Genomic DNA, 9,067 nt, shown 5'->3' with positions numbered 1-9,067 from the left:
CTCTGTAAGTGAGACTAAGAGGAGTGATGGGGCAGTGGGGGATCTGTTGAGGGCCCCCAGTACTCCCGCCTCATGGCCCCCCATGCTCTATTCTGCTCTGGCTGTAAGCCAAGATTATTCCGCTGCTTGGTTCCACCAGATGCGGCAGCGCCACTGGATGGGCACTGTCTGGCCCTGATGAGCAGATCTAAGAGGGATTAGTGAGCTGTTGTGGTGGATCGACAAGAACAGTGGGAGGCTGTCCACACACAGCTGTGTGTTTGTGTGTTTCATAATGCTCTGGCCTCTTGCTTGTCTCTGGCTTTGGCTCCAACCCTGAACCACCTTTCCCTCCCACTGACCTCACAGTTCAGGGAGCGCTCAGACTGCAGGCAGCAGGAACTTGGACATTTCTGGAACAGCAGGAAAGCTTTCAAAGAAACATGATTCTCCCTCAAGGATTGTGGGCGAGAAGTGCATGGACAGATTCACTATATTATCTGACAGTGTTTTGTTTTTTTTGCCCAGTGGCATCTTTTGTTTTGGCATTTACAACTTCACAAATGTTTCAACCATTCCTAAACATGTAGTTTCTGAATGTCATTTCTGAAGGAAGGACAAACGCCAATAGTGTGTCTGGTACATTAATTGAAACCGAGAGGGCTGGGAGATAACTATACCATAGTAAAGATAATATATAGCCTATATAAGAGTAATATCCTGCCCTCTTCAGCTACCAGTATAATTTTTCTCCACCTGGGATTGATTGCTAAACATCATTATTGTTATGGTTAGTACAAATTCTGGACCCAAAAGCATGACTCAGATAGGCAGGATCAAGTTCATAACAAAAAGGTTTATTTCAAAAGTGACCTCAAAAGGTGCAAGGAGGAGGGGTAGTGCGAGGTTCCCAGTGGCAGTGTCCGTGATCCCAGAGTGGTGTCCAAAAAGCACAGGTGAGGTGAAGCAAAAAACACAAACAGCAATCTGGCGCAAGGCAGAGAAGAAAAACGGGGTTAGCTACACAAGCTATCACAAAGAGTACTAGAATCCAGAGAAGCCAAGAGAGTACAATACCATGCGAGCAGGTGAAACAATCTGCCGCCGAGGTGAAGCAGAAGCAAGTCTTTGTAGTCGAGATCCTGATGACCAACTAGCTGCACCTGGCGCCGCCTGAGAACATGAGCCCCGCCCACCAAACTCACACCGACAGGGGAGAGACACATGAGGATTAAACAGACAGGGAATGACAAACAACACAACAAAAGGGGAAGGAAGGGCTGCCATGATGTGAATCATGACAATTATAGATATTCTATGGATAAACTATTTATTGTCTCATCCAGGACGGACACGAGTCTGCCTACAGACGGGAGGTGGAACAGCTGGCTCTCTGGTGCAGTCAGAACCATGTGGAGCTGAACCGGCTCAAGACTGTGGAGATGACAGTGGACTTCAGGAGAAATCTTGTAGAAATGGCAAGTGGAAAAAAGTAGGGAAAGAATGCAGTTCCTTGAGTGTCCACTTGAGGCTTGGTCCAGAAACCAAGGAATCCCCATTGGTCACCTGTTAAAAAGCCCATTTTTACGGCAAAAATAAATATGTTTACAGCCTTGCTCATATAGCAGTTTTGGTCTCCATAGTTCTTTTCTTTATTTGTGAATTGTATGTAACAATTCTTCGCTTTCCACCTGATGCAGTTGCAGTTTTAACACCGGTTGCTCACGTTGTTTATAAAGCAAATAAATGTGCGCTCCCGTTAGCGCCCAGTGTGTGTTTGTCATAAAATGAGCTGTGGCAAGATGCAAAGCTGGTGCATTCCTATCTTGAGGACGCAGAAAACAACCATGAATTAGACCACCTAAAACCTGATCTAAAATCTGAGGGGCAGTATGTTCCTGCTATTTACAGGATTAGACAGATGGGCAAACATTGGTAAGTTCACAACGCACGTCTACTCTCACAACAGTGCGTCTACTACACAGTTTAAAACCATTGCATTTGCTGATGAATTCAAATAGGGCTTTTTAATGGAATAGAGTGCGGGGAGAGGGAGGGTTTCTGTTTCTGTTTGTTTTCAAGCTCTCCTCATGTGCTGTATAATACACATGCAGAAGCTCATTCATTCACATACTCTCATGCAACAGAGTTGGATTTGAAATTAACATTGTACATAACTATAAGTGCCACCTACATACAGATATTAATACAGTCTGTCCATTACTCACGCATGCAAGAACACAGCCGAGGATTCCAGCAGAGAAAGTTAAGTACATACATTTTTACAGCCTTTGATGTTAAGCTCACAGAACATTACTTAACATAGATCATGTTGGATCTTTCGTCATGTCAGGAGATTTTAGTAATTAATGAGGAAATGCATTTGTGCTTCATGCGGAAATATTCGCCATGTCATTTTGATAGTTTCTGGGGTAAAAGGAACGCTTCAGTTAAATACTGTATAACTTCAATCCGCCATCATCATACTTCATACAGCCTGTGTGTGTTCTGTGTGTTCAGCGGCACAATGACAGCAGTGAAATGATCGGGCTGGTGGGTTGGTATTTACACAGGGAATTTCAGTCTTTATTCTTAAACCAATCTCCATTCCCTCATTGGCTCTTAAAGGGAATGAGAGCTGACACTCTGATAGGTTTGATTCATGTTTCACCCAAAACACACCTATGTGTAACCAAGCAACTTAATCCAACTTCTTTGCGCTCTGCGCCTGGCTCTGCACACAGATTGTGCGCCAATAACTGACTTACTAATTACCAAAATCTAGACCAACACCCTTACAGAGCCCTAAGAGTTTGGCTTAGACATAATATAAGGCTTGACTGATTTAAGTGACGATTGGACAAGTTGTTGCTGTTTACCAGGAGTCTTACACCTTGTCTCTTTGCTTATTTGTAGCCATTATTGAGCTTCATAACTCCTCTTCAGAAACCAATAGGTGATGTCACTGAGACTACGTCCATGTTTTATACGGTCTATGAAATGTCAGAGGTTGAGAGTTTTGGTTACTCTTGTGATGTTTATTGAGCTGAAGATCCCCTTTGCTTAACCGTTATATAAGAGAAAATAAGCTGATTGTTTCAGGTTAGTCTTGTGTCCATTAGTGAAATAGGTTGCGTAATTTCTACTCTCCAACCTCCCTAACAAGTGTTTTGACATGTAAACTGTTTCATGTTTCAAACATAAACTCAACCCCTGAGATGTCCCTGAGTAATATTTCCCACTATCATCCTTAACATTTGTTGGACCTGCCAAGTTGTGTTTAGTTCCTTCCAGTGACTGTGATTATATTCCAAGTATCCATAGCAGCTACTGTTAGCTGGTGACAGTTTCTATTTACAGAAAACAATCCCCATGGACAAAGAGTTGGCTGAAAAAAGTCAGACCATAAAAGTCTCTTGGAAAGAAGAGGCTCAACATACTAACAGAGAAAAATAAAAGGCCTTGAGAAACATATTAAACACCGTTATACATCTACTAATTGCTTTGTTAATGTTGGAAACCAGCATCATTCAAATAAATCATGTAAACGAAGAAAAGTGCCAAAAATGCATTTTCACATTAGTGGAATGTAAAATGGAAATAGTATTATGGATTTAAAAAAAATACTTTTTGAAGACCTCACTTGAACTCTTGAGGCATAGTCAACTGTTAAACATTACCTAACAGGATTTTATTAGTTAAAACAAATGACCTCTGCATCCATTAGAAGGAGCTGGAAATCTCCTGCTCTTTATTATGATTAATTACACTTACATTTTTCCTGTACAGACGTACAACCCAAACACTTTTCCTCTTGGACTTTCCCAACAAAATTAAAAAGTGGAGTTTTTTTTCTTCCTTTTCTAGAAAGCCGTAGTTTGCACACAACATGGCTAACAACTGTTTGGATTCAGTGTCTAGTTTCTCTCACTCTCTGTGTAGTGCCTTTGATGTCGTGGTTTGGCTGTCCTCTAAAGCGTTCATTTCAGAGTGGTTACTTTGGGCCTCATTTTGACTCACTGGCTGTCTGCCTACACTCCGTGGTCTACCATCCACTACAGCAACTTTGGTGCATGTGTGTAGCCAATGTATGTGTGTGTGTGTGTGTGTGTGTGTGTGTGTGTGTGTGTGTGGGTGTGTGTACAGTATTTGTTTTTGTGCACATGTATTCTACATTCCTCTGCTATACATTGTTTTCTGCAAAAATAGGCTTGTTTAGTCTGGAAACGGAGGTGAACCCTAAAGAAGAGAAGCTGTCTTTCAGCCTCCAGTCAGCTGATGCTTTTCTGCTTTACTCATGCAGAAACATGCTGTATATTAAAGTCATCTCATTATAAGACCATTAATATATGGACATGGAGAGTATATAGAACATGCTCGTTACTTTTTAATGAAACCCATCATCTTCAATCAATGTCAGAATACGCAGAAGCATTTAAATGCAGAGCTTCTAGCGTTAAGAGCCGAGGTATTTACTTTATCAGACAAAGTAACTTCTTCTACATGTTCAAGTTCCTCAAAATCACAAAAAAAGAAGTCACAATTATCTTTAAAACTTACTCAATCTGTAACCTATGGCCTTTTTTGTATGAGACATGATGACTGAAGTTTTGTTCCAAAGAACCTGTTTTCAGAACATTGCCCCTGTGGAGGAACTAGTGGAGAGGTCATGGAAGTTGTTTGTGCAGAAAATTCATCTACCCATGGATAGAACAGGTTATCTCCCTTCTATAGATGAATCAAGGTTGCAGGCAGAAGCAGACAATCAGCCATTGATACTGTAGCACCTCATTTGTAAAGAAGAATTTCACATATTCAGGCCTATGCCAGTAATTATGTGCAGCAGATCAAGTTGAAGCCATGAAATATGGTAGAATCACAAGTTATCATTAAAATAGAATATCTTCAAAATGTAGACACTAAGACAATTTGGAATGAGTTTGAACAAGCAGCATATATCTTTTTTTTGTGTGTGGCTGTGTTGGTACAAGCTTCTTCAACAACCACCTTATAGTTTGAAAAACAGAAAGATAACGCTATGATCGTCTGCTCCACGACATGACGAAAGGGCTTTCTGCATAATTTACTCTCCTATTTCCATGAAGTTCATTTAAGTCTGCCAACCTTAAAACAGGAGATGTAACTGCCAGCTGAATTTACCTACTGAGACAATTCCAAAACTTTTGTACGTAATCGTCTTTCAGATATAAATCTTAAAGTTGTTTGTACAGTTAGAAGTATTTGGGTGGAATATACTTTTTAAAATATAAGAGCATGGACAATTCATGGTTTTCAGGTTAAATAAACCTTTACATTTAGGAAGACAGGAAGTGGTATTTAGATAAGATGTATCCTACTTTATTGTCACCAATTGTTTTGCCCTTGGGTGTAATTAACCTTTAAAAAAGTAATTAAACAATAAGAATGATTTGGGCTGAATAACAGCCAAAACTACAGAAGTTCATCCAATCACAAAAAAGAAGTGTGGTCCTACTTTTTCTGTAAGATTTTTTGTGAAAGGTTGTGTTCCCTACCATTAGCGTCACTGTACTATTGTTTTCAAAAACATTTGAAAAGACTCTGAGCCAGAGACTGACAGGAACTGTTTCAGGGCTGACTGGAAGAGAGAAAGGAAGTGAACAAGTAGCAGGAGCTCTTTGCATGAAGAACAGAAAGCACATGGACCTCTGCTTTTATGACTCGGCAATATAGTTTGTCTGTGTGGTCTTTTGAGCAACTCTCTGTGAAAGAGGCCAGGCTCTATGAGTGTGGAGAATTGAATTGGTGTGGATATTTGTTCAATGGAACGGAAGACAGCAGGGGAGGAAATGCTAATGACCTTTCTGGGCAATAAACTGGACATATATCTCAAAGCTGATAGATGCACATGACCCTCTGGGTGATTTAGTTACACTCAGGAATCCGGGCGAGTGTCTGGGGAAACCTGACGTCAAAGGTCTTTTGGAGATCTAGTGAAGCATATGAGAAAACACAGAAATTAAATCCTGACCTAAAGTAAACAATCCGATCTTGATCTATTCTTTAGTTTCAGAAACCAGAACACTTCTGTTCCCCTCTCAAAGTAAATAGTCACAAAAGAATGTCACAAAATTACCTTTGTTTAAGATCTCAGTGACCTACTAATGGCTTACTGATGTTCTCCATTCAGGACACGTCCGGGTGTCTGTGTTATTTGCTAAAACATTATTGATCTTTCCTGTTTGTCTCAGTCATTCACCTGTTAGGGTTTGTGTGTTTAAACATTAAAAGCTGCCGGCGTTGTACTTTGTGTTCAACCATGAGGACAGTTTGCATCAGTCCTCAGGGTAGAGCTGATTTAGATCCTGCAGAACACAGTTCTTTGCAGTTGTTGTTCTTCTTTACAAGCCTGTTTTGCCACTAGCATGTCTTATGATATGGTCTTGGTCATATTGATATGGACCAATATGGCTTGTCTGATGGCTAGATTAGTCTAAGCAGTGCCTTCCTAATGCTTAAGGCTAACAATTGTTCATGTATGCTACCAACAATCCAAAAACAAGAAAGTGCTAGAAACATATTTTAGAAGAGTAAACTTAAAGAAATTATTTGTCAAGATTGCATTTTCTAAATAGTTGAGAAGACTTATATTTACGGAGCCCATGAAGTTCCAAAAAGTTGTATTTATTTATTTATTTTTTCATTTTTAACTTTTTGTGACTTCAGGGGCTCCGTAGGTATTACTCTTACTTCTGTACATTTATTATCCCAGCATTGGCAGTTAGTTAGCCTAGCTTGCCATATAGTCTTCAAATGGGAGGTAACTGTTGTACTGGCACCATTCAATAAAAGAATCAGTCTTTAGAGCCTTATCAACTATATCTTAATAAGGCTAGTTTGCTGGCCAGAGTTGTCAGAGGTCCCTTCATATAAAAGCAAAGGAATATTGTAGGCTGCAAACAACTCATAAACATTTTCAATTGACTGAAAGAAAGAAATAATCATTTACATCTTCTTGCTTCTAGTTAGATTAAAAGATTGAACATTGTCTGCATATCAGATAATTAGCATCGCCAGCAGCTTGTTAACTTAGCTAGCCACAAAGCCTTTCAACTTAAAAAAAGAAGCTAGCTGTCACATGGTATGAATAGTCTGCCTACCATGCTTCTCAAACACACTAGTTAGAACATTATATCTTTTGTTTTGATCTAAGCAAAAAATAAAATTGGAATATGGGGATTATAGGGCCTATAGGCTAATATGTGGAAGGATATATGATATTTCACCGTAGGCTAACAATGAAGCCTCTGCTAAGTGCTAAGTTTTTTGCCACACATTAATCATCAAGATATAATGTTACGTGTAGGTACCTTTAGATGTGCTATTTGTCAGATTCTGTCCCCCAGTTAAATAATGCTACGCTAAACTAAGCTGTTGCTGACAGTTATTCACAACATAAGAGTAGCATTCATCATCTCAGCTAACTCTTTTCATAAAACAAATGTCTGTATTTTCTAAGAAGTCAAACTATTCTTTCATCACTGGTTTGAAACAAAAAAATATATCCAAACTTTAGCAAAATAAATGTTTCGAACACCTGCTGATGTCAGCTTTTGATAGAGTAGCGGTCTCCTTCAATGTAACCACCCGGGCAGAGTTCTATAAGGCAACTATTCTGTGTTGATGTACTACAAATGATGTTCGCATGTACTGTATTCAAAACACACAATATACGTTCTTGTTGTGGTTATGGCTCATGTTGTAGCTTTACCACCCGATCAGATGAAAACCACAATTTCAAAGAGATTTATCTATCTACACTCTTGTGGTGAACCAAATGGCAGCCAGCGGGGGATCTAACTTCAACCAAGCATTTGTAGAAAATAAAGACTCAGAATAGGACCACATGTTTCACAGTCACACTAGGTTTCTGTTGGCTGAATGTGTTTATACAGCAACAGCTCAAATCATGTTTTTTTTTAATACAAAAAGTCAATCAAAGACATGTTAACAGCAAACGTATGCCAAAGCTGCATTTATTTATCCTTCCATTTCTTCCATTCTTCAGCATCTATAGAAAGCATTGTTTTTAATTTCCCTGCAGTGTTAAATTAAGTAGAAGATAATTTTCTTAAAAGACTCTTAACTTGAACCGTTGTTTTTCGATATCAGGACAACTTTGTGCATTATTGCTTATCCATAATTGTTTGAGATGATGTTTGCATATTGCATAAGTGTGTGAGGAGGGAGATACTTTTTATTCTGCCTTAACCTCTCACAAAATCCAAGCTTTCTTGAGCAAGAAGACATATACTTGGCTGCATTTTTTATATAACCAGCTTCAAACGCTCATAATCCACATTCCTGCACTAATGTTCTTCTAAAGTTCAAAGACTGTCATTTCTCCCTTTGGGGTTCTGCTATGTGCTGAAGAGCTTAGAAAATATGAAACTTCATGTGCATGAGGTCCATTGATCTCACTCAGATGCAAATTATTTGGATGAATGGCTACACAAAGTCTCTGAGTAACAGTGGAAAGCTAGACGGCTGAGCAAAAATACTGAAATTGAAACAATTGTTGTGTGCAAGATGCCTCAGTCTGAGCACTTTTTTTGGACACAGATTTTGGAGCGTTAAAAAAATAACCCAATATTTTCTTTCTGCTCTGAAAGAGAGAGAGGAAGTAAAACAGATGTAATCAATAATAATCATAGTGCATTCAGATGTGATGTGTTTCAGATGACACTGACTTTAGATTCTATAATAACACAATGACAATAACGTTAAATTCTTCAATAAGTACAAAACTAATCAGATGAGAATAAAAAAGATGGAAAAACAATATCCGCCTCTCAGTTCAACTAACACAAGCTGTAATATCATCATCTTGGTTATGGGAATAATCTTTGTGACACCACGCCTCCTGACAGAATTATGAAGTTGTTTATAAAGAATAAACTTTATGATTATTAGGGAAAGGGAGTTAATGCAGAGTGCTATTGTCATCATTCAAGCCTGTCACTTCTCTATTGTACAAACAGTTGGTTGTAAGAGATAAAATGTGTCAAACTGAAAACAATAGGGGATGACAAATGAATGTTTTGTGCTT

The 9,067-nt window shown here is 39.0% G+C and overlaps 1 long non-coding RNA gene across 1 annotated transcript; it reads right to left on the bottom strand.

Annotated features, from left to right (window-relative positions):
- Nucleotides 1-815: 815 nt before the first annotated feature.
- LOC136182982 (uncharacterized) lies at nt 816-1,416 on the bottom strand. The gene is made up of 2 exons (XR_010668822.1): nt 1,057-1,416; nt 816-966 (listed from the first exon to the last, which is right to left on the bottom strand). It is a non-coding gene; the product is annotated as an uncharacterized lncRNA (long non-coding RNA).
- Nucleotides 1,417-9,067: the final 7,651 nt, after the last annotated feature.

The sequence above is a fragment of the Labrus bergylta genome, chromosome 16, assembly GCF_963930695.1.
Source record: "Labrus bergylta chromosome 16, fLabBer1.1, whole genome shotgun sequence".
In the NCBI taxonomy this organism is placed as follows: domain Eukaryota; kingdom Metazoa; phylum Chordata; class Actinopteri; order Labriformes; family Labridae; genus Labrus; species Labrus bergylta.
Note: the sequence above shows the minus strand (reverse complement) of the source record. Positions and strands in the feature narration are given on the sequence as shown.